The 25,152-nt window shown below is 43.4% G+C and overlaps 1 pseudogene; it reads left to right on the top strand.

Moving 5' to 3' along the window:
- Positions 1-25,152, top strand: part of LOC111971488 (protein cramped-like) — a 72,560-nt pseudogene that overhangs the window by 38,197 nt on the left and 9,211 nt on the right.

Raw genomic sequence — 25,152 nt, 5'->3', positions numbered from 1 at the left:
TCAGCATGTTTAATGCATGCTCAATTGGATTCATGTCAGGTGGTTGACTTAGCCATTGCAGAACATTACATTTCTTTTCCTTAAAGTATCAGTTTGCTTTCGCAGTGTGCTTCGGGTCATTGTCCATCTGCACTGTGAACCGCCGTCCAATGAGTTTTGAAGCATTTGGCTGAATCTGAGCTGATAATGTAGCCCTTAACACTTCAGAATTCATCCTGCTGCTTTTGTCAGCAGTCATATCAATAAATACAAGGGAACTAGTTCCATTGGCAGCCAGACATGCCATAACACTACCTCCACCATGCTTCATAGATGAGGTGGAATGCTTCGGATCATGAGCCGTTCCGTCCCTTCTCTTCCCATCATTCTGGTACAAGTTGATCTTTGTCTCATCTGTCCATAGGATGTTGTTCCAGAACTGTACAGGCTCTTTTAGATGTTTTTTGGCTAACTATTCTGGTCTTCCTGTTTTTGAGGCTTACATATGTGGTAAATCCTCTGTGTACTCTGAAGTCTTGATTGTTGACTTTGACACCGATACGCCTACCTCCTGGAGGGTGTTCTTGATCTTGCCAACTGTTGTGAAGGGGTTTTTCTTCACCAGGGAAATAATTTTTCTGTAATCCACCACAGTTGTTTTTCTTGGTCTTCTGTGCCTTTTGGTGTTCCTGAGCTCACCAGTGCGTTCTTTCTTTATAAGAATGTACCAAATAGTTGATTTGGCCACACCTAATGTTTTTTTCTATCTCTCTGATGGGTTTCAGATTTTTCAGCCTAATGACAGCTTGCTTCACTGGCAGTGGACTCTTTGGACTTCATATTGAGGGTTAACGGCAACTGATTTTAAATGCAAATGCCTTTTATCTGCTTTACTTGTAAATTAACTAGTGAGGGAGTAATACACACCTAGCCATGGAACAGCTGAGCGTCCAATTGTCCAATTACTTTTGGTCCCTTTAAAAAGGGGGTGACCACATAAAAAAAAATGTATATATATWTTTTTTTTTAAGTGCTGTAATTCATACGGTTCACCCGATTTGGGTGTAAATACCCTCAAATTAAAACAGTGTGCACTTTCAGCTCATATTCATTATTTCATTTCAACTCCAATATGCTGTGGTAGACAGCTACAATAATAATAACTTAGTCAGGTCCATAAATATTTGGACATTGACCATCTTTTTTATTTTGCCTGTAAGAAAAAGCAGGCCAGTCTGACTTTGCTGTCACGCAGCCTCTGAGTGCCACTGCCGTAGAGGAAAAACTGAGTACAGTGACAGTCACACTTGTCTTTACAACAGTTAAAACATCAAGTTTCTAGCCCAAACCCCTTTCTATCATGAATTGGTGCACGTTACATAGTTAATAAAATTATGTCGCGGGACGTTTTAGACTAAACTCAGCAAAAAAAGAAACGTCCTCTCACTGTCAACTGCGTTTATTTTCAGCAAACTTAACATGTAAATAGTTGTATGAACATAACAAGATTAAACAACTGAGACATAAACTGAACAAGTTCCACAGACATGTGACTAACAGAAATGGTATAATGTGTCCCTGAACAAAGGGGGGGTCAAAAGTAAGTCAGTATCTGGTGTGGCCACCAGCTGCATTAAGTACTGCACTGCATCTCCTCCTCATGGACTGCACCAGATTTGCCAGTTCTTGCTGTGAGATGTTACCCCACTTCCACCAAGGCACCTGCCAGTTCCTGGACATTTCTGGGGGGAATGGCCCTAGCCCTCACCCTCTGATCCAACAGGTCTCAGACGTGCTCAATTGGATTGAGTTCCGGGCTCTTCGCTGGCCATGGCAGAACACTGACATTCCGGTCTTGCAGGAAATCACGCACAGAACGAGCAATATGGCTGGTGGCATTGTCATGCTGGAGGGTCATGTCAGGATGAGCCTGCAGGAAGGGTACCACATGAGGGAGGAGGATGTCTTCCCTGTAACGCACAGCGTTGAGATTGCCTGCAATGACAACAAACCCAGTCCGATGATGCTATGCACACTGCCACAGACCATGACGGACCCTCCACCTCCAAATCGATCCCGCTCCAGAGTACAGGCCTCGGTGTAGCGCTCATTCCTTTGACGATAAACGCGAATCCAACCATCACCCCTGGTGAGACCAAACCGCGACTCGTCAGTGAAGAGCACTTTTTGCCAGTCCTGTCTGGTCCAGCGTCGGTGGGTTTGTGCCCATAGGCGACGTTGTTGCCGGTGATGTCTGGTGAGGACCTGCCTTACAACAGGCCTACAAAGCCCTCAGTCCAGCCTCTCAGCCTATTGCGGACGGTCTGAGCACTGATGGAGGGATGGTGCGTTCCTGGTCTAACTGGGGCAGTTGTTGTTGCCATCCTGTACCTGTCCCGCAGGTGTGATGTTCGGATGTACCGATCCTGTGCAGGTGTTACACGTGGTCTGCCACTGCGAGGACGATCAGCTGTCCGTCCTGTAGCGCTGTCTTAGGCATCACACAGTACGGAGATTGCAATTTATTGCCCTGGCCACATCTGCAGTCCTCATGCCTCCTTGCACGTTCACGCAGATGAGCAGGGACCCTGGGCATCTTTCTTTTGGTGTTTTTCAGAGTCAGTAAAAAGGCCTCTTTAGTGTCGTAAGTTTTCATAACTGTGACCTTAATTGCCTACCGTCTGTAAGCTGTTAGTGTCTTAATGACCGTTCCACAGGTGCCTGTTCATGAATTGTTTTTGGTTCATTGAACAAGCATGGGAAACAGTGTTTAAACCCTTTACAATGAAGATCTGTGTAGATATTTGGATTTTTACTAGTTATCTTTGAAAGACAGGGTCCTGAAAARGGGATGTATCTTTCTTTGCTGAGTTTACTTGTGGTTTGATAACAAATTACCTTGTTTAGTAATGTTACCTGGCTCTGCACACATTTGAATGGTGCAGGAAAAACAGAAAAGGGATAGATAGCCTACTGAAAGAGATGCTTCAAAGGTAGGATACATATGCCTAATCAATGTAATTCTGAATCAAAAATATATTTTAATGGTGTTCCTTAAATTCTGTTAGGTACCAAACTTTTGGGAGCTGTGTGTGAGGGAGAGTGTAGGCTATGTGTGGTAAGTTGTCTGAACAGTAGGATAAAGATGATTTCATATAGGCCTAATCTGAGTGTAACCCTAACCCTTACTGCCACAATGAAAATGTATTTCATTATACATTTGTATTCCTTACAACATTCCTCGAGTCTTGCCCAATCACAGGTAGGCCTTTGGATATGAGCAAATCAGATGTTTTCTACAGTAGCCTTTTCTATTGTACAGTAAAAAGTATGAAGTTTAATCCATTGTGTTGTTTTGAGTAGAGGTGTGAATTTAAGGGACAGGTTTTTGTGCAGCACCGTGCAGAACGTATAGAAAATGTGAACAGGGTACCTGGCAAAACCTTGTGGGATCACGATTCTACTCGGTATCGTGATACTTGGCCCGGTATTATGTCTTGAGTAAAAGTTGGTGTTGTAACAACCTCATTCTAAAAAAAAAGGCACATTTTCTCGCAGTTCACAGATAAATCTTTTTCTTCGCCTTTTTGGGTCCTCACCAGTTTGTATCTCTGCCTCTTACAGATGCAGTCAGACATTTTCCTGCCGAAACAAAGGAAAAACAGGAGCCGGCCACTTCGAAAGCCCCTCGTGGTCCAGGTAAGTCTCATCTTCTTCCGTCGTTTGGTGTACCTATTGAGTTGTTCTTAGTACATCTTGAAATCTGAACAGATTGTTTTAATGTGAAATTGTTGTTTGTTCCTCCTCAGAGAACCCTGCTCCCCCGCACCACTGGAGACACTCCTCAACACGTCTGCTCCTTCTCCATCCTCTCCAACTCATCTGCCACTGGTATGTCAACTGTCAACTAACCCATACACCTATTTTAAATGATAAATTAATTTGAAAACGTGCTTTTACTTATCTAATCACATGAAGGAAGTAGGTATGTTTGAAGTATCGTAACAACATCTTTTTTTGTAATTGTGCTGCAGGAATAAAAAGCACTGGAGAGCAGTAATATTCTATGTTCGTGCCCAACAAATGTTTTATCCAACTATCTGAACAGGGCTAGAAATACTCAACCACACTCACCTCCATAGTTTGGACTTGACTGGCTTTTTCTTCTTACCGTCTCCCCCTCAGGAACAGGCTCTTTCCGGCCAATCCAGCCCCGTCTCTCTCCCTCCACCCGCCCCCTCCTCCCCAGAACTCCGCCCATCACCTCTGGCCCTAGGATGTCCAGTCAGCTCTCCAGTACGTACCTCTTCTCTCTACCTGTTCAGGGCCTGAAACTAACTTTTTGGTCCACCAGCCACTCAGATTTKTTTTGCCAGTCCTACAAAAATCGGACACCAAAAATAATAAACCAGATGAGCGTGTTTTGATGTTTCTAAAACATATGTATTACTAGTAAGAAGTAATGTGGTATATTGCTTTATTTTGTTTCATTGTTTGTTACCGGAGTCTTAACCAAAATATCAGATGAGACCAAAAATGTCACCTGCCCCTTTAAGAGGTGGAGGTTACCGTGGGAATGTGACTCATGTTTGTGCCTGTGAGATTAAGAGAGTTGTGACTAGTAGTCTTGTAGTTCATACTGCACCCCCTGGCTTTCTGTCTGACTCCCACATGCTACCAGAAGAACTGGTCCCAAACCCAACCGCAGTCCTGCAATGTTATTTTAGGCATATGTGACACGCTCATTTGCCAGCAATGGTCCCAGTAATTTTGTGCCCTATAGGCAATATCAAAATGTGCAAAAACAACCTAAGAAATAGGTTAAATGACCTGAGATTCTCTTGTGGCCCAGTAATACAGATACCCTAATATGTCAGCCAATATGCTAAGCATCGTTTGAAGAGCGCGGAGTTGGCGAGACTTCCATTTTCTCTTGAGCTACGTTTTAGGAGTGGGACTATTTTCAGACTGATACAAATATTGGTGATCAATACATAATTCTAGGCAATGCAGTAAACTATATCCTAATCATATTTAGGAAGTACATTTCCTTGGAACGATAACTGCCCCGTGCTTCTCTGCCCATGCATAGGCTATAGAGTATGCGATTTAATTGAGACCACACTCGCAACTGATCTCACACACATGGCTACTGAACTTGAAGCAGCAAGAATGATAACAGCAGACACTTTCTCTTGAGCTATGTTTTGCATATAGGCTATAGCGTACCTTTTTTTAGGAGGACGATTTGCAAGCAGAGACAAATGAGTTATCAATATTTATTGAAAATGAATGCTTGCTCACTATAGTAGCTTGTGCACGTGTTGCGCCTTTCTGTTTTCAATGATTACTTTTTTTTTTATTGCATCTCAATTTGTGGGTTGAGCACCCTCCACTTTCCATTATCAATATTTATTTTGATACTGTAGTAAACTAATCATATTTAAGTTAATTTCCTTGGTAAATTAACTACTCTATTTCAATGAGACCACACATACTAGGCACACTTGATCTCGCACACCCAACTCGGAGAGGTAGGCTACTGAAGTTGAAGCAGCGTGTGAATAATGCGACAGAGATGAGCTTTTAATACAAATGGTAGGCTAACGCATACAAAGCAGAAAGACGACTGTTTCCAGATCCCAAAGTCTTCTGACTGCCTGCTCCCTGAAAACAGCTTTGTGGTGAATTTTCATTAATCATTTAAAAAAAAGGGACCTTGAAAAATGCAAACTGCGGCGCAATGATCTGTCGGTACCCGCAGCTCTCTACCACGCCGTCTTCTCTTCCATACCAGTTAACTCAAACATTGAAAAACAACTTAGCTTGTGAACGAAACAATGTAAATAGCCAAGAAACACAAAGACAAAGTCTCACTTGAGTAGACTTAAGAAAAACCTTTATGCCTGTTTCAGGATTTGTGGTTCTTTGACTTTGTGCGATTAATTTACCAGCTAAGAAACAAAATGGCAGAAATACTTTTGAAAACAGCTACTGCAGCATTTACACTATATATACAAAAGTATGTGGATAACACTTAAAATTGGTGTATTTGGCTGTTTCAGCCACACACGTTGCTGACAGGTGTATAAAATTGAGCACACAGCCATGCAATCTCCATAGACAAACATTGGCAGTAGAATGGCCTTACTGAAGAGCTCAGTGACTTTCAACGTGGCACCATCATAGGATGCCACCTTTTCCAACTAGACAGTTCGTCAAATTTCTGCCCTGCTAGAGCTGCCCCGGTCAACTGTAAGTGCTGTTACTGTGAAGTGGGAATGTCTAATGGCAACAGCGGCTCAGCCGCAAAGTGGTAGGCCACACAAGCATACAGAACGGGACTGCCGGGTGCTGAAGCTCGTAGTGCTCGGGACTGCCGAGTGTTGTCCTCGGCTGCAACACTCAGCACCGAATTCCAAACTGCCTCTGGAAGCAACATCCGCACAAGAACTGTTTGTCGGGAGCTTCATAAAATGAGCCTAAGATCCCCATGTGCAATGCCAAGCGTCGGCTGGAGTGGCTTAAAGCTTGCCGCCATTGAACTCTGGAGCAGTGGAGACGTGTTCTCTGGAGTGATGAATCACACTTCTGGTTTTGGCGGATGCCAGGAGAACACTACCTGCCCGACTGCATAAGGGTCTGGGGCTGTTTTTCATGGTTCTGGCTAGGCTCCTTTAGTTCCAGTGAAGGGAAATAGAAACGCTACATAATAAAATGACATTCTAGACAATTCTGTGCTTCCAACTTTGTAGCAACAGTTTGGGGGAAGGCCCTTTCCTGTTTCAGCATGACAATGCCCCGTGCACAAAGCGAGGTCCATAGAGAAATAGTTTGTTGAGATCGGTGTGGAAGAACTTGACTGGCCTGCACAGAGCCCTGACCTCCATCGAACACTTTTGGGATGAATTGAAACGCAGACTGCGAGCCAGGCCTAATCTAATCCTCCAACATCAGTTCCCAACCTCGCTATTGCTCTTGTGGCTGAATGGAAGCAAGTCCCCCCAGCAATGTTCCAACATCTAGTGAAAAGCCTTCCCAGAAGAGTGGAGGCTATTATAGCAGCAAAGGGGGGACCAACTCCATATTGATGCCCATGATTTTGGAATGTTTGACGAACAGATGTCCACATACCTTTGGTCATGTAGTGTATATTGCTATAAATGTGATCATACTTGGTTATTTGTATTCACTAATGCAAGTGAAATACTCGCACTGTGGAGCCCTGTCGACCCACCAACGTGGCTGGTGAAGTAGACCTCTTACCCACCAATGCCAAAATCTACTCTGTTGGCAGATGGCGGGTGTTAGTTTTAGGACCTGGTCATGTTTTTCTCTTTAACATTTTTAAACAATTTTCTTATTTTAAAGCCCACCTAGGCCAGGCCCACTGATGCTGGAAATTGGCGCAAGCTAAAACATGATGGTGCAATTCATCTGTAATCAGACTCTTGACAATTCAATGTGTGATGAGTCTATATTTTTCCATCCAGGTGCCATTGACCTGGCAGCCAAGTCAGCAGGCATCATCCCAGGCAGCCCCTGTCGGGAGTTGGAGGCCCCCAGTCCAGACGGAAGGCCCCTCTCGACCTCTCACCCTGGAGTGGCGCATGCTAGTCATGGTCCTCCCCAGACACAGCTCCTTCAGCAGGCCTCTGAGGTGAGTTGAACACTGATAGAAGGGAAAGAGAAACGATGATGGAGAGAGATCAACCTGGGTCGTGTTCAAGCTGTTTTGAAAGAGGGAGGTGCCACAGGAACTTATCCAATAAGAGCACAGATTTTAATATTTTCTATACATTAATTCTAACCCTGTATCATTTTTTCACTAACCCTCCACCAGGTTTCGCTGCAGAACGGCCTCACCCCTCTGTCTCCAGGAGTGGCAGGTGACTCTCTCCTCTCCCCGCCCAGCGTGGCCTCTCTACTGGACATCTCTCTCCCGGGACCCCTGGAGGAAGCCATGGCTCCTGGAGGGCCACAAACGCACATCAGTGACTCAATCATTGAGCTGGCCATCAACTCGGCACACTACGGTAAGTGAAGGGGGCGTTATTAGGTGCGTGTGCTTCTAAAAATAGGATTTTGTACTGTTTTTGTAGTGTAGCCTGTATCTGTTTACATCTCTCTCATGTGCTGTCTCTTTCGCTCGCTCTCAGGTGATGAGGCATCCCTCTCTCCTGCCAAGCTGAATGGTAGTGAGTGCTCTAAGCTCCTACCCTGTACCTCAGTCAGCCCCTCCAGAGGCTGGATCCCTTCCCCCAGCCATGACCCCCAGTGGTACGCCAACGACTCCACTGACTCTTCATTTGGTCTGCCTGCTATGTAAGACACACACACACACACACACACACACACACACACACACACACACACACACACACACACACACACACACACACACACACACACACACACACACACACAGTATAACGCACACGCAGCCACTATCATCAGTCTCTGGCAATGATTTTCAATTGAACTGAACCTGATGAAGCCAGTTGAAGCATGATTACTCTGAGCCCAGAAGCAATAAGCTCAACTGAGATTTAGTTTTATTGTGTCATCTCAATTTCAAACAACTTTAAACCCCCCCCCCCCCCACACACACACACAGCGAGCCTGGTGTCCCCTGATAAGGGTAGACGAAGCTCCCTTACCCCCTCCAGTGGAACAGCCTCCTCGACCCAGTTTCTGGACTGCAACTCCATGATTCCTTTCAGTCCCGCGCCTGCCAGACGTAGCAGAGGTAAGACCACCCCAGTAGGACGCATATTGCTACACCCCTCCCTTGCACAATTTTCACCTTTTGTTTCCTTAGTTTAAATCAAATTTTATTTGTCACATGTGCCGAATACAACAGGTGTAGACTTTACTGTGAAATGCTTACTTACAAACCCTAACCAACAATGCAGTTAAGAAAAATACTTACTAAATAAACTAAAGTTAAAAAAAATAAAAGGGCAACAATAAAACACTAGGCTATATACAGGGTTACCGATTAGTCGAGGTAATATGTTCTTAGTACCAGTCAAAAGTTTGGACACACCTACTCATTCCAGGGTTTTTCTTTATTTTTACTATTTTCTACATTGTAGAATAATAGTGACATCAAAACTATGAAATAAAACAAATGGAATCATTTCGTAACCAAAAAAAGTGTATATTGTCTTCAAAGTAGCCACCCTTGACAGCTTTGGCACACTCTTGGCATTCTCTCAACCAGCTTCACCCTGGAATGCTTTTCCAACACTCTTGAAGAGTTCCCATATATGCTGAGCACTTGTTGGCTGCTTTTTCCTTCACTCTGCGGTCGAACTCATCCCAAACCATCTCAATTGGGTTGAGGTCAGTCGATTGTGGAGGCCAGGTCATCTAATGCAACACTCCAGCACTCTCCTTATTGGTCAAATAGCCCTTAACAACCTGAGGGTGTTGGGTCGTTGTCCTGTTGAAAAACAAATGATAGTCCCACTAAGCGCAAACCAGATGGGATGGAGTATCGTGCAGAATGCTGTGGTAGCCATGCTGGGTAAGTGCATTGAATTGTAAATAAATCAGTGTCACCAACAAGGCACCATCACACCACTTCCTCCATGCTTCATGGGAACCACATGTTGGGTCGTTGTCCCTGTTGAAAAACAAATGATAGTCCCACTAAGCGCAAACCAGATGGGATGGAGTATCGCTGCAGAATGCTGTGGTAGCCATGCTGGGTAAGTGCATTGAATTGTAAATAAATCAGTGTCACCAACAAGGCACCATCACACCACTTCCTCCATGCTTCAGTGGGAACCACATGTTGGTCGTTGTCCTGTTGAAAAACAAATGATAGTCCCACTAAGCGCAAACCAGATGGGATGGAGTATCGCTGCAGAATGCTGTGGTAGCCATGCTGGGTAAGTGCATGAATTGTAAATAAATCAGTGCACCAACAAGGCACCATCACACCATTCCTCCATGCTTCAGTGGGAACCACATGTTGGGTCGTTGTCCTGTTGAAAAACAAATGATAGTCCCACTAAGCGCAAACCAGATGGGATGGAGTATCGCTGCAGATGCTGTGGTAGCCATGCTGGGTAAGTGCATTGAATTGTAAATAAATCAGTGTCACCAACAAGGCACCATCACACCACTTCCTCCATGCTTCAGTGGGAACCACATGTTGGGTCGTTGTCCTGTTGAAAAACAAATGATAGTCCCCTAAGCGCAAACCAGATGGGATGGAGTATCGCTGCAGAATGCTGTGGTAGCCATGCTGGGTAAGTGATTGAATTGTAAATAAATCAGTGTCACCAACAAGGCACCATCACACCACTTCCTCCATGCTTCAGTGGGAACCACACCTACTCTGCGTCTCAAAGACACGCGGTTGGAAACAAATCTCAAATTTGGACTGATCAGACCAAAAGACAGATTTCCACCGGTCTAATGTCCATCATGCATCTTGGACCAAGCAAGTTGCTTCTTCTCAAATCAAATTTGATTTGTCACATACACATGGTTAGCAGATGTTAATGCGAGTGTAGCGAAATGCTTGTGCTTCTAGTTCCGACAATGCAGTAATAACCAACGAGTAATCTAACCTAACATTTCACAACAACTACCTTATACACACAAGTGTAAGGGTAAAGAATATGTACATAAAGATATATGAATGAGTGATGGTACAGAACGGCATAGGCAAGATGCAGTAGATGGTATAGAGTACGGTATATACATGTGAGATGAGTAATGTAGGATATGTAAACATATAAAAGTGTCATTTGTTAGGGTTCGTTCCTTACGTCCTTTGTCAATCATTGGTTCATTGGTAAAATTAGCATTATGACAATATCTTTAATTAAATCATTCAAAAACCTTTATTAACCTCTCTTGGTTATGCGGGACGTTAGCGTCCCACCTCTTCAACAGCCAGTGAAACTGCTGGGCGCCAAATTGAAATACAGAAATACTCATTATAAAAATTCAGAAAACAAAACATATTTTACATAGGTTTAAGATGAACTTCTTGTGAATCCAACCACGGTGTCAGATTTAAAAAATAAAATAAAATGCTTTACGGCGAAAGCATACCTCACGAACATAGCCCACACAGTAACCAGCCAAGTAGAACAGAGTCAGAAATCGAGATAAAATGAATCCCTTTGATGATCTTCATATGGTTGCACTCAGCAGACGCTAATTTACTCAATAAATGTTTCTTTTGTTCGATAAAGTCTCTTTGTATACAAAAACCTCCATTTTGTTAGCGCGTTTTCTTCAGGCTCAAACGCAGTCAAAACAGGAAGACAAAAAAATCCAAATTGTATCCGTAAAGTTCATAGAAATATGTCATACGATGTTTATATTCAGTCCTCAGGTTGTTTTTTAGCCTAAATAATCTATAATATTTCAACAGGACAATAACGTCGTCAATTTAAAAAGTTAACAAGAATTGCTATCTCTCTGTCGTGCGCATGAAAACTTTAGCGTCCAGTCATTCCGAATGCTCTTATTCCCTCATTTTTCAGAATACAGGCCTGAAACAATTTCTAAAGACTGTTGACATCTAGTGGAAGGCATAGGAACTGCAATTTGAGTCCTAAGTCAATGGATACTGTAATGGCATTGAATAGAAAACTACAAAACCAACAAAAAAAACTACTTCCTGAATGGATTTTTCTCAGGTTTTCGCCTGCCAAATCAGTTCTGTTATACTCACAGACACCATTTGAACAGTTTTGGAAACTGTAGTGTGTTTTCTATCCAAATCTACCAGTTATATGAATATCATATCTTCTGGGCCCGAGAAGCAGGCAGTTTAATTTGGGCATGCTTTTCATCCAAAATTCCAAATGCTGCCCCCTACCCTAGTGAGGTTAATGCAATTGCAGACAGAAGTTGACAAACAGGAACATAGCACGCATGTTTCTGAGTAAGTTCTGCATCAAACAAAAGGTCTCAAGTTGTTTTATTAAACCGAAGTCCCGCCTTAGTGATGTCACTGACTAAGTCATTACCTTTCTACTCCTGAGACCAAAACCCTATATAAACAATGGCTTTTAGTGGTATCTTACACTTAGCAGTAAACGTCCACTCCCCAAAGCTGATTTATTGTGGAATGTCTAATTCGTCTCTTATCTCCCACACTCCCCTGCAGAGTTCTGTCTCAGACAGAGACAGACAGAAAACAACCGTGGAACAATTCTAAAACTATATATATATATAGTTAATCTATAGTCTAGGTCTTATAACCCCTCCCCTTCTATTAATATAACATAAGCATAATCAATTATTCTAATACATCAAACATTTGTACAGCCCCAAATCATGACCGCTAGGTGAATCCTGACATTTCCCCCTTTGAGACTAATTAGTCTCACAGCTTCAATCATAATATTCTCCTCTGAAATCAAATAGATTAGGCATATACCCCGGATCCATTTGATCCCGGGGATGACCTTCTAAAGGGAGAAACAACTCCTAAGGTTCCTGGAATGCTGTTGGGGGTGGGTGAATCTGGCTATACTCCCATTCCTCCTGAGTCCTGGGAAGAACCACAGAGTTAAATAAACAATGGGATTAAGAGAAATTATAAATGCACCAGTATCACCTTCAGCACAATTTGTATCAGATTCCACCAACACCATCATTCCAGCATGTTCAAGAGCAGTTAGTCATTTTCTTACAAATATAAACAGTAACCAAAATCACCAAACCTACAAGTATAGGAGTAAACAAAGAAAACAAAGTCAACATAACTTTTCCCACATTTCCAAATTTAACATTAAACCAGTCACCAATTTTGTCAAAACCAGATTTTTAAGTTTTTTAGAGATTTACTAAGATCAGCAATCTTGTCAATAATTTCTGTCATATTCTCAGGAGTCAGGGAGGAGCAAAACACAATTTTCAGGATCAACAATACCTAGTACGTTAGTGTCCTCCTTCCTTCGCCAAAAGATAATCTAAAGCCAACTCATGGCGGCTGATAACTGCTTTCAGATTTTGGACATCTAATGAGAGTTGACTGAATCCTCGGATCGTTAAATTCATATGGGACTGTAAAAAGTAAGTTAAATTGTTTACCCACTTTCCTAGGACAGCCACACCCCAGGAGGGTATGATTGACATACCAAAAATCTCACCCGGGTGTGGGACATGACAATAGGCTTTCTGATTGTCTGAGTTGAGGCATTTGGCACGCTTCAGTTCCCCAGAGTTGGTTATACCTGTTTCATTGAAAAGATCGGTGACTGGAATTCTTAAAATATACATTTCTGTTCTCCCCAAATATAAACACCCCCCCCCATCCAGGAGGTAAAGTGAGATACTTCTTGTCACTACATACCCACATCTATCCAAAAGGTGCTCCCATGCCTTCTTCTATCCTGGAAATGTTTACACCTGTCTCTTGTTACAGTAAATCTAATCCCCTTTAGCATAGTTTCTCCTATCACTATACTCTTCTCTCAGTTGACCCATATATACATGACAAGCTCCAGTATCTCCCATATCTTCCCTCTACCACATTAGGTAAATTTGCTCCCTTCTTGTGACCACCCCAACATACATGTGTCCCATAATCCCCAAATGTTCAACAGTCTTTCTAGCCAAGCATTTTATTATACCTAAAGCAACAACAAAACACAGTAGTCCTACCAGGAGTGGAACAATCATGGCAGACCTGGACATCATTACCTTACCCATCACGTTTCCAAATACACCATTAAACCAGTGTCCAATTTGGTAAAAGATGGTGTTGACAGCTTTTCCCAGAGTACCTCCTAATTTAGCCAGGTCATTAATAATAACTGTCATGTTGTCAGAGGAGTTAGGAAGCAACATGACACAGTAATCCTAATCATTTATTCCAAGGGACCTGTAGGCCCCTCTGTCTTTAGCCAATTTGTGCCATTTTGTCTCTGGTCACTACTGCCTTCAAATTCTGCATATTTAGTGACAACTGAGTAAAACCCTGTTTTATGAAATTAGTAAGGACCTGCATGGAGTATGTCAAATTATTAATCCATTTACCCCATTACTACAACTTCCCATGCTGCTTCCTTCCCCCTTTGACCAACATCAGAATAGTATAATGGCTTTTTCTTTGTCGAGCCCTAGTTTTGTTCCTTTTCATAAAATGTAGTAATCTACATCCAAAATCATTCTTTCCAATTGGTACTGCCTGGGTTCCCCACAGAAATGCTGTGGAGGTGGGTTTATTGAAAATCATTACCCGTGTGCCAGATGTGTTCCCCCTCCCCTGTAATCCTATGTATGTTACTGTTTTCACCCATTTATTATTCTCCACATCCCCCGTCCACCATGGAAACGGGTAGGATTTGGAGAGCAATAAATGCCCTGCATGTGTTTTTCCATGGTTGCGATTTTCTTGTTTCACAACCATAGTGTGTGTGTGTATGATGGTTTCCTCGACATCTGATGACTCTTCAGGTTCTGTGGCTGAACCCTCTGTTGGTTCTTCTGGCCTGCTTCCTCCTTCAGATGTCCTCGGGGCCCTGCTCTCCCTCCCTCCAGTCGCTCATCCATGGCTTCCATTCTGGGAGATATGATGCCAGCCGGACCTCTCCTCTACACGCAGGGCTGTTGGTGTTATCATGGTTACCTGGAACAGACCCATCCATCGTGGTTGGTTCCATTTTTGCTTTTGGACCATGAGTTTCACCCATTCTCCAACGTTTATGGGTAGCTCGTCAGGGTCTTCACTTGGGATTGGTTCTGCTGCTTTCCTAGTGTGAGAGTGGAGAGAACTTACAACAGAAGTTAGTTCCTTCATGTACTCAAGATGGTCACACTCTCAGTTGTGTCTATCTATCGGTCAGTCATAGATCTCACCCTTGGGGTGTTCATTTGTCGTCTTGTTAACATTTCATAAGGTGTACACCCTATACCTTTTATTAAGGCTGATGTGCATTTTCATGAGGACAAAAGGTAACCCCTCTACTCATGTCATTCCTATGGAATGGCATAGTTTGGCAAGGGAGCATTTCATGTTCTTATTAGCCCTCAGTAACTGTCGTTACTCCACGGTTGATAGATGGACACAAACTTCTGGTCAACACCCATCATTTTGGCCATTTGGGTAACCACATCTCCAAAGAGATGGGTCCCATTGTCTGCAGACAAACCTCAGGTATTCCGAACCTGAGTATAATTTTCCTAACTAGCAATTTTGCAACTGTTCGCGCAAYGCAGTTGGATGGTTCCACCCACCTGGTAAACCTGTCAATTATCACCAGGCAGTATCTTTCTTTTCACTCTATCATGTCTATAAAATCCATAGCTATGTTGACAAGTTCTTTTTGGAGTGGGGAACTTCCCTGGTTGCAGTGGAGTTCCCTTGTCTATATTATATAACAAACATGTGGCGCAACGATAAATGAACTTTTGCATACTGATTCAAATTTTCAAACGGTTTCCCCCTCCATTCTGCTCTCATATCCCCCTTTTGACGAATGGCTCACTCCATGAGCCAATCGGCAAATAATAAAATCATGGTTGATGGTAAACAGGGCATGCCAGACAAAAGATGTAGCCATAAGCCAGACCTAGGACAGAGAGAACACCCTCTCTCCCTCCACACCTGGTGATTGAGAATATCAGTAGTTTCAAATGATACAACCAACTAATACAATTAAATGCATGTGTGTGACAAAAGGAAACAGCAATTAGGTGGCCTCATCAGCTTTGCTGTTACTAATTCTAGCATTATCACACCAACCCGTGTATGCCTCAACCTTAACAATAGCCAATGTATTAGGTTTTCACATAGCTTCAAACAACTGTTCAACAATAAGGTCTGTTTTTAATAGGTGTGTCTGTGGAATTAGTAAACACGCTTGCTCTCCAAATCCTACACCATGACAAACAAACCACAATAACATATGCTGAGTCAGAGTAGCCAGTAAAGGCTTCCCTTCCCCCAATTCACAAGCTGTGGTCAGAGCTAATAAATCTGCCTGTTGTGCTGATAAATGGTCTGGTAGGGGTCGTATAACCTCAATATCACCTCCCACATCTACTACAGCAAACCCTACATGTTACTACCCTGAGCTTTGATCTATATAGGCAGATCCATCAACAAACAACACCATGTCAGAGTCAAGCAGAGGTTCTTCAAACAAGTTTTTGTCCGGTACACATTCCTGGGCTGTCCAGATGCCCCTGTTATTGTTACTAATGATTTGCTCAGGGATGCTCCAACAACTTGTCCAGGTTTGCCTAAACAGGAACAGTGAGCTTCAGTGTCTATTATAAATGATAGGTCATGTCCATAACATTAAGAGTAACCATTGGCTCTTCTCTTCCATCATTGAATTCATACTGGAGCAGGGGAGTCAGGCACCTTCATTGTTGATTCTGAGGGGAAATGAGAACGGTTGGTGTTCTGATTTCCCATTGGCCATGCCTGTCCTCTATCATAAACTTGTCCTTCTTGTCCATGGGGCATATGTGGCTCCCTGGGAGCATTTTAAGCTCCGGGCGAGTGGTACTGTGGCTGAGGAGTATATTGTTGCCATGGTAGGTAATATGCAGAGGGAAAGTTCCTCTCCCTCTGCCAGGCCCAAAGTTTCCTCTACCCCTGTTGTAATCATTTCCTCTTCCAAGTCCTCCGCACTGCAAACTCATATGTCCCAATTGCCCACAGGTCCAGCATTGAGTGTTTGTCCAGTCACGAGGGGCTCTGGCGGGCCCATATCCTCTTCCAGTCCATGGTTGTGGTTTACCATAAGGCTGCATAGGGAAAGGTACATATCCTGCAGGCACCAGGTTCACGGGTACCAGATGTGACTGTGGGGGGGCTGCAGGTTGTGGTTGTGGTGAGCCTGTAGGAACAACTTGAGCAGCCATCACATTTTGAGTAAACCCACCACTTCCTTTCTCGATCTGTGCAAGCTGGGCCTTCTTCAGTGCAGTGTCTAAACCTCCATTCCTCGATTTCTCATCATACTTTTGTTTCTCCCAGTTCCTGAACCAATGTCTGAGATACTCTTCTTTCTCTCCCCCAGTCTTTCGGTCCCATCCTATTTCATCTTCAACCTTTTTTTCTGATGGGTTCAGGGCAATTCCTGGCAGTATAATCATAGAACATGTGTTCTCCAGTGTCATTCTGGTAATATCTTTCTCTGAGTTCCTCATTCCATATTGCTTTAAACTTTTCAAGCCATTCTGCGAAATCTGTGTTTTCGTCGAGGGCCACATGGCTTAGTCTGGTCATATCTCTTACAGTGGGGTATTCATATCTTAGAGTCCTCCACAAGGGTGCTCGGACTTCACTCAATACTGTTTCAGGTGGAATATCATCGATGCGGGCTCTCAACAACAGCGCCTCTAATTGCCCTGGTGTCATCATCCTCGCCAGTAGCGCCTTGAGGTCCACTAGGCACAGGTTTTCGTTGTGCCCGTGTAAATGCTGAAAAGTCTGTATCCACCCATCTGCTCCTTTCGAGATCCTGGGCATGCCTTTTACTGCTATTTCCAGGTCTCCAAAACTACAAGCCTTGTATTCTTGAGTCACCTGTCCCCCTGGACTCATACGATACACCAAGGGCATAGAAAATATCTCTCCCTTTCTATCTCTCCCTAAATCTCTCAGTTYTTCTTCACACTCTTCTACCTCCCTCTGGTAGCGTCTTACCATATCTTTGGCTTGTCTGACCTCATATTTCAGCTTTTGACTTTCCTCCACATCATCTGTGTCCATTGTCTCTTTAATCTTATCAATTAGCATTTGTAGATCTTCTATCAACTTTCTCTTTTCTTTTCGTAATGTATATAACTTATTATTTGCCAGTCTTCCTTCTTTCTTTCCTGTCTCTCTGGTCCCTGAATAGGACACCCATGGATGGTAACACTTTGTATTTTACTTTTACTTCTTTAGTAGTTAGTTTGTTTTCTACAGGCGGCCATATGTCTATGGTCTGTCCCTTTTTGTGGAGTGAGGTGGGGTGATGAGGGAATCTCCCTCCAGGAACTGTGCCTCCTTTTTTCATCGAATTCTATTCTCATACCGCTCGCTGCTGCTGTTGTGTCATCCACCTCCTTCATCAGAGTTCCTTTGAGGGTAATTGTGGTTGCTTCTCCATTTTCTTCAGTCAGTGGTATAAGAGGGTAGATCTGTGTATAGTCACCCCGGAGTACCTTTGGGTTGATTGTTATACGGCGGCGGGGCAGTAGAGAGTACTCCCGTTCTGTCTTGACTAAGTTCGTTCTTTCCGCATTCTATTGTTCTCTCTAGCTTTAGTTTGGTTACGGTAGCCTTGTTCATGAAGATATGTCCTTCAAGCAACATCATTCCCATCAGTTTCTGAAACAAGGGCACTCGTCATCTCCTTCTGTTTGCCCATTTTTCTTGTCTGAATTATCTCCTTGACTAATTCCAACCAAGTCTTATTGAATGAACCAGCTATTGGATATTTATTTTTTCCTGCCATCAGTCCATACATGCCATTTCTTAAGTGTCTGTAAATTCCACAGCAGGAAACTTCTTCTGCATGAATTCGACAGGTGTGACAGGCTTCATTGCTCCCATTTCCTAATTCTGATTTGACTGCCATGATGCTCCGGCTTTATATTTAGATTGTCTGTGTGTAATGTGTTTTTCTATAAGGTTATCCAGAAGTGGGTGTAATATGTAGGAATATGCCTATATAACTTGTCTATCTTCATTCAGTGTGTTGTAAATAACAGTGGGTGATACTGTAATCGTAATTCTACTCTCACTTGATCCATGCTATAGTCAATGGTTCTACTTATACTCAAATATATTTAACACACGGGCCTGAGAGGTAACAGCATGGTAGTCCTCTCTTAACTTCTCTGCGCTACGGATCCCTTTTACGGGATCACTTTCCTAAACCCCCGCTAGAATTGCAGGGCGCCAAATGCAAAAATATTACTAAAAATATTTATAATCATGCAATCACAAGTGAAATATACCAAAACACAGCGTAGCTTGTTGTTAATCCACCTATCGTGTCAGATTTTGAAAATATATTTTACAGCGAAAGAAATCCAAGTTTTTGTGAGTGTAGCTTTCAATGCTACAACAGCTAGCCCCAAATTAGCATGGTCACGAAAGTCAGAAAAGCAATAAAAATTAATTGCTTACCTTTGATAATCTTTGGATGTTTCCACTCACGAGACTCCCAGTTACACAACAAATGTTCTTTTTGTTCGATAAATATTACTTTTATCACAAAAAAACGTAATTTGGTTTGAGCATTATGTTGAGAGAACCAAAGCCGTGTTCCGTTCGACAAATTCCAAAAAGTATCTGTAATGGTCGTAGAAACATGTCAAATGTTTTTTATAATCAATCCTCAGGTTGTTTTTAACAAACATAATCGATAATATTACAACCGGACCATAACCTATTCATTCAGACGAAAGGAAAATGGGGAGCCCCTCTCTCGAACGCAGGAAACATTCAGAGGACACCTGACTACTTATGAAACATCTCGCTCATTTTTCAAAATAAAAGCCTGAAACTATGTCTAAAGCCTGGTCACAGCCTGAGGAAGCCATTGGAAAAGGAATCTGGTTGATACCCCTTTTAATAAATGGAAGAAAGACGGTCAAGGAAACACTTTTTTTTTTATATATCACTTCCGGGTTATATTTTCTCAGGTTTTCGTCTGCAGAATACGTTTTGTTAAACTCACAGACAATATTTTGACAGTTTTGGAAACTTTGGAGTGTTTTCTATCCTAATCTGTAAATTATATGCATATTCTACGATCTGGGCCAGAGAAAATGTCCGTTTACCTTGGGAAAGTAAAAAATCAAATAAAAAAAATAATAATCTGACCCCTAGCGCCAAGAAGTTAGCCACTTTAAACTATGACACTATGTTTATATACCCTACATTACTCATCTCATATGTATATACTGTACTTTATACCATCTACTGCATCTTGCCTATGCCATTCTGTACCATTACTCATTCATATATCTTTATGTACATATTCTTTATCCCTTTACACTTGTGTGTATAAGGCAGTAGTTGTGGAATTGTTATGTTAGATTACTCGTTGGTTATTACTGCATTGTCGGAACTAGAAGCACAAGCATTTCGCTACACTCGCATTAACATCTGCTAAACATGTGTATGTGACAAATTAAATTTGATTTGATTTAATAATTATATTATACACCAGTGCCCCCTGGTGGTGATACGATCACAATTAATTATTATTTATTTATTTATTTATCCTACAGAACGCCTGTATAATTCTCTTACTGATATACTAAAGGGTTGTACTTTTCCAATACTGTTCTATGGTAGAAAATTGTCACTAACAAATACGTTCAACCTTTTATTAGAATAACTTCTGTCCTATTCCTAACTTTGTATTCCACTATTGGGCAATTACACAATAACTCCTGCCATAATCCACAACAAAACAAACAATGAAACATACAACGCACCATTCATAACCAACAACTCATTCGCTGGGTACCTCTACAAAATAAAAAGAACTAGTATTTTGGTAACTACCTTTTAACAAATAAAATTAGGTGAATACCGCTGAATCACCTCTGCAAAACGAACTAGTATTTAACTCAACCGGCCACCCCTCCGTAGATAGGGCATGCCTCAGATAGCCTCGTCAAACCACCTCTGCAAAACAACACTCGAATAATACCGGCCACCCCTCCGTAGATAGGGCATGCCTCAGATAGCCTCGTCAAACCACCTCTGCATAATAAAAAACTAGTAAACAAATAAAATCATCAAGTTTTCATTTCATTCATCCTATATGGACATCATGCATTTCACCAATAGCCTGTTACGTACTTTCTCCAAACTAAATCCGACTGTCATATTCAAAGTGTATGTCTATAATTTAGATTGAGTGAGGTGCCACTTACTTGTTAGAGGGAAACCACACCAGTAAATGCCATTTAATTACAGACTTAGATTAAACGGGTGTCTGCTTACCTTATTTAGTGGTTTGAGTCTGGCAACGTGGTGTGGTATCTCCGCCACCGGGTGACACTACGCTGCAAAATGGTTGGAGGCACTGTGTGGCCTGCTGGAGGTCATTTTGCGGCTCTGGCAGTGCTCTCCTGCTCAAGGAGGGTACGGTCCTGTGCTTGGGTTGTTGCTCCTACGGCCCTCCTCCTCGTCTCCTGATGTCTGGCCTGTTCCTGGCTAGCCGCAATTCCATGCTCTGGACCCTACACTGACAGACGAATGAAGCAAACGCTTCTTGCCACAGCTCGCATTGATGTGCCATCCTGGATGAGCTGCACTACCTGAGCCATTTGTGTGGGTTGGTAGACTGCGTCTCCATGCCTACCAACTAGAGTGAGAGCACCGCCAGCATTCAACAAGTGACCAAAACATCAGCCAGGAAGCATCGGAAACTGAGAAGTGGTCTGTGGTTACCAACCTGCAGATCACTCCTTTTTTGGGGGTGTCTTGCTGATTGGATCCTTATAATTTCGCACGTTTTGTCTATTCCATTTGCACAACAGCATGTGAATTTATGTCAATCAGTCGTTGCTTCCTAAGTGGACAGTTTGATTTCACAGAAGTGTGATTGACTTGGAGTTACATTGTGTTGTTTAAGTGTTCCCTTTATTTTTTTTGAGCAGTGTATATATATATATATATATACATTGTTAATCTATAGTCTAGGTCTTATAACCCCTCCCCTTCGATTAATATAACATAAGCATAATCAATTATTCTAATACATCAAACATTTGTACAGCCCCAAATCATGACCGCTAGGTGAATCCTGACACATTGTTTAAAGTGGCTAGTGACATGTATTACATAAAGATGGCAAGATGCAGTAGATGGTATAGAGTATAGTATATACATATGAGATGAGTAATGTAGGGTATGTAAACATTATATTAAGTGGAATTGTTTAAAGTGGCTAGTGATACATTTTTTTACATCAATTTTTCCATTATTAAAGTGGCTGGAGATGAGTCAGTATGTTGGCAGCAGCCACTTAATGTTAGTGGTGGCTGGTTAACAGTCTGATGGCCTTGAGATAGAAGCTGTTTTTCAGTCTCTCAGTCCTTGCTTTGATGCACTTGTACTGACCTCGCCTTCTGGATGATAGCGGGGTGAACAGGCAGTGTCTCGGTGGTGGTTGTCCTTGATAATCTTTATGGCCTTCCTGTGTTGTAGGTGTCCTGGAGGGCAGGTAGTTTGCCCCCGGTGATACGTTGTGCAGACCTCACTACCCTCTGGAGAGCCTTACGGTTGTGGGCGGAGCAGTTGCCGTACCAGGCGGTGATAAAGCCCGACAGGATGCTCTCGATTGCATCTAAAAGTTTGTGAGTGCTTTTGGTGACAAGCCGAATTTCGTCAGCCTCCTGAGGTTGAAGAGGCGCTACTGCGCCTTCTTCACCACGCTGTCTGTGTGGGTGGACCAATTCAGTTTGTCTGATGTGTACGCCGAGGAACTTAAAACTTACTACCCTCTCCACTACTCTCCCGTTGATGTGGATAGGGGGGTGCTCCCTCTGCTGTTTCCTGAAGTCTACGATCATCTCCTTTTTTTTGTTGAGTGTAAGGTTATTTTCCTGACACCACACTCCGAGGGCCCTCACCCTCCTCCCTGTAGGCCGTCTCGTCGTTGTTGGTAATCAAGCCTACCACTGTAGTGTCGTCTGCAAACTTGATGATTGAGTTGGAGGAGTGCATGGCCGCGCAGTCGTGGTTGAACAGGGAGTACAGGAGAGGGCTCAGAATGCACCCTTGTGGGGCCCCAGTGTTGAGGATCAGCGGGGTGGAGATGTTACCTACCCTCACCACCTGGGGGGCGGCCCGTCAGGAAGTCCAATACCCAGTTGCACAGGGTGGGGTCGAGACCCAGGGTCTCAAGCTAGAAGACGATTTTGGAGGGTACTATGATGTTAAATGCTGAGCTGTAGTCGATGAACAGCATTCTCACATAGGTATTCCTCTTGTCCAGATGGGTTAGGGCAGTGTGGCAGTGTGGTTGCGATTGCGTCGTCTGTGGACCTATGTGTCGGTAAGCAAATTGGAGTGGGTCTAGGGTGTCCGGTAGGGTGGAGGTGATATGGTCCTTGACTAGTCTCTCAAAGCACTATGATGACGGAAGTGAGTGCTACGGGGCGGTAGTCGTTTAGCTCAGTTACCTTAGCTTTCTTGGGAACAGGAACAATGGTGGCCCTCTTGAAGCATGTGGGAACAGCAGACTGGATAAGGTTTGATTAATATGTCCATAAAACACCAGCCAGCTGGTCTGCGCATGCTCTGAGGACGCGGCTGGGATGCGTCTGGGCCTGCAGCCTTGCGAGGGTTAACACGTTTAAATGTTTTACTCATGCGCTCAGTGAAGGAGAGCCGCAGGTTTTGGTAGCGGGCCGTGTCAGTGGCATGTATTGTCCTCAAAGCGAGCAAAAAGTTGTTTAGCTGTCTGGGAGCAAGACATCCTGGTCCCGACGGGGCTGGTTTTCTTTTTGTAATCCGTGATTGACTTAGACCCTGCCACATACCTCTTGTGTCTGAGCGTTGAATTGCAACTCTATTTGTCTCTATACTGAGACTTAGCTTGTTTGATTGCCTTGCGGAGGAATAGCTACACTGTTTGTATTCGGTCATGTTCTCGGTCACCTTGCCCTGGTTAAAAGCAGTGGTTCGCGCTTTCAGTTTCGGCGAATGCTGCTCAATCCAGGTTTCTGGTTTGGGAATGTTTATAGTGGCTGTGGTACGACATCGCTATGCATTCTAATAAACTCGCTCACCGAATCAGCTATTCGTCAATTTGTTGTTGACGCATGCGGAACATATCCCAATCCGTTGATCGAAGCAGTCTTGAAGCGTGGATCAGATTGGTCGGACCAGCGTTGAACAGACCTGAGCGCGGAGCTTTGTTTTAGTTTCTGTTTAGGCGGGAATCAACAAAATGGAGTCGTGGTCAGCTTTTCGAAAGGGGGCGGGGGAGGGCCTTATATGCGTCGCGGAATTAGATAACAATGGTCTAGGTGTTTCCAGCCCTGGTAGCACAATCGATATGCTGATAGAATTTAGGGAGTTTGTTTTAGATTAGCCTTGTTAAAATCCCCAGCTCAAATGAATGCAGCCTCAGGTTTGGTTTCCAGTTTACAAGAGTCAAATAAGTTCGTTCAGGGCCATCGATGTGTCTGCTTGGGGGGGAATATATCGGCTGTGATTATAGATCGAGAATTCTTGGTAGATATAGCGTCGACATTTGATTGTGAGGAGCTTAGATCGGGTGAACAGAACGACTTGAGTTCTGTTGTTGTTATGATCACACCACTCTTTCGTTAATCATAAGGCATACCCCGCCCCTCTTCTTACAGAAAGATGGTTTCTGTCGGCGGATGCTGAAGAAACCAGCTGGCTGACCGACTCCGTAGCGTTCTGAGTAGCCATGTTTCCGTGAAGCAAAGAACGTTACGCTCTCATGTCTCTCTGGAATGCTACCTTGCTCGGATTTCATCAACCTTTTTGTCAAGAGACTGGACATTGGCGAGTAGTATGCTCGGGAGCGGTGGTGCGACGTGCCCGTCTGTTAGTGGAATTAAATGCATTCCTCTATATACTGCATAAATCAATCATCTGTCTATTTATAAGATTTTACTTCCGGCCGCGAAAAGAGATGCCCTGCCTCGCTTCGTGTTCCTTGGAAAATATGCAGTATTTGTTTTTTTTCGTGTATATTCTTACATCGGAGTACCCGGGTAATCTTAGGTTTCATTACATACAGTCGGGAGGAACTATGATATACGAATTACGTCAATCATCATCGTTCCTACCAGGAATCTGATTTCCGAAACGGATCCAGTGTTTTGCCTTCCACCAAACAATGGATCTGATCCAGCCGGCGACCCTGTGCGACGCCGAAAAAGGGAAAACGAGGCGGTCTCGTGGTCAGGCTTCGGAGACCGGGCACATCGCGCTCCACTCCCTAGCATACTACTCGCCAATGTCCAGTCTCTTGACAATAAGGTTGATGAAATCCGAGCAGCGGTAGCATTCCAGAGAGACATCAGGGGATTGCACGTGCTCTGCTTCACGGAAACATGGCTTAACTCAAGGGACGCTAACGGAGTCGGTGCAGCCAGCTGGTTTCTTCATGCATCGCGCGACGCAGAAACAAACATCTTTCCGGTAAGAAGAGGGCGGGGGGTATGCCTATGATCTCCGTA

This window comes from Salvelinus sp. IW2-2015, linkage group LG13, assembly GCF_002910315.2.
Source record: "Salvelinus sp. IW2-2015 linkage group LG13, ASM291031v2, whole genome shotgun sequence".
In the NCBI taxonomy this organism is placed as follows: domain Eukaryota; kingdom Metazoa; phylum Chordata; class Actinopteri; order Salmoniformes; family Salmonidae; genus Salvelinus; species Salvelinus sp. IW2-2015.
Note: the sequence above shows the minus strand (reverse complement) of the source record. Positions and strands in the feature narration are given on the sequence as shown.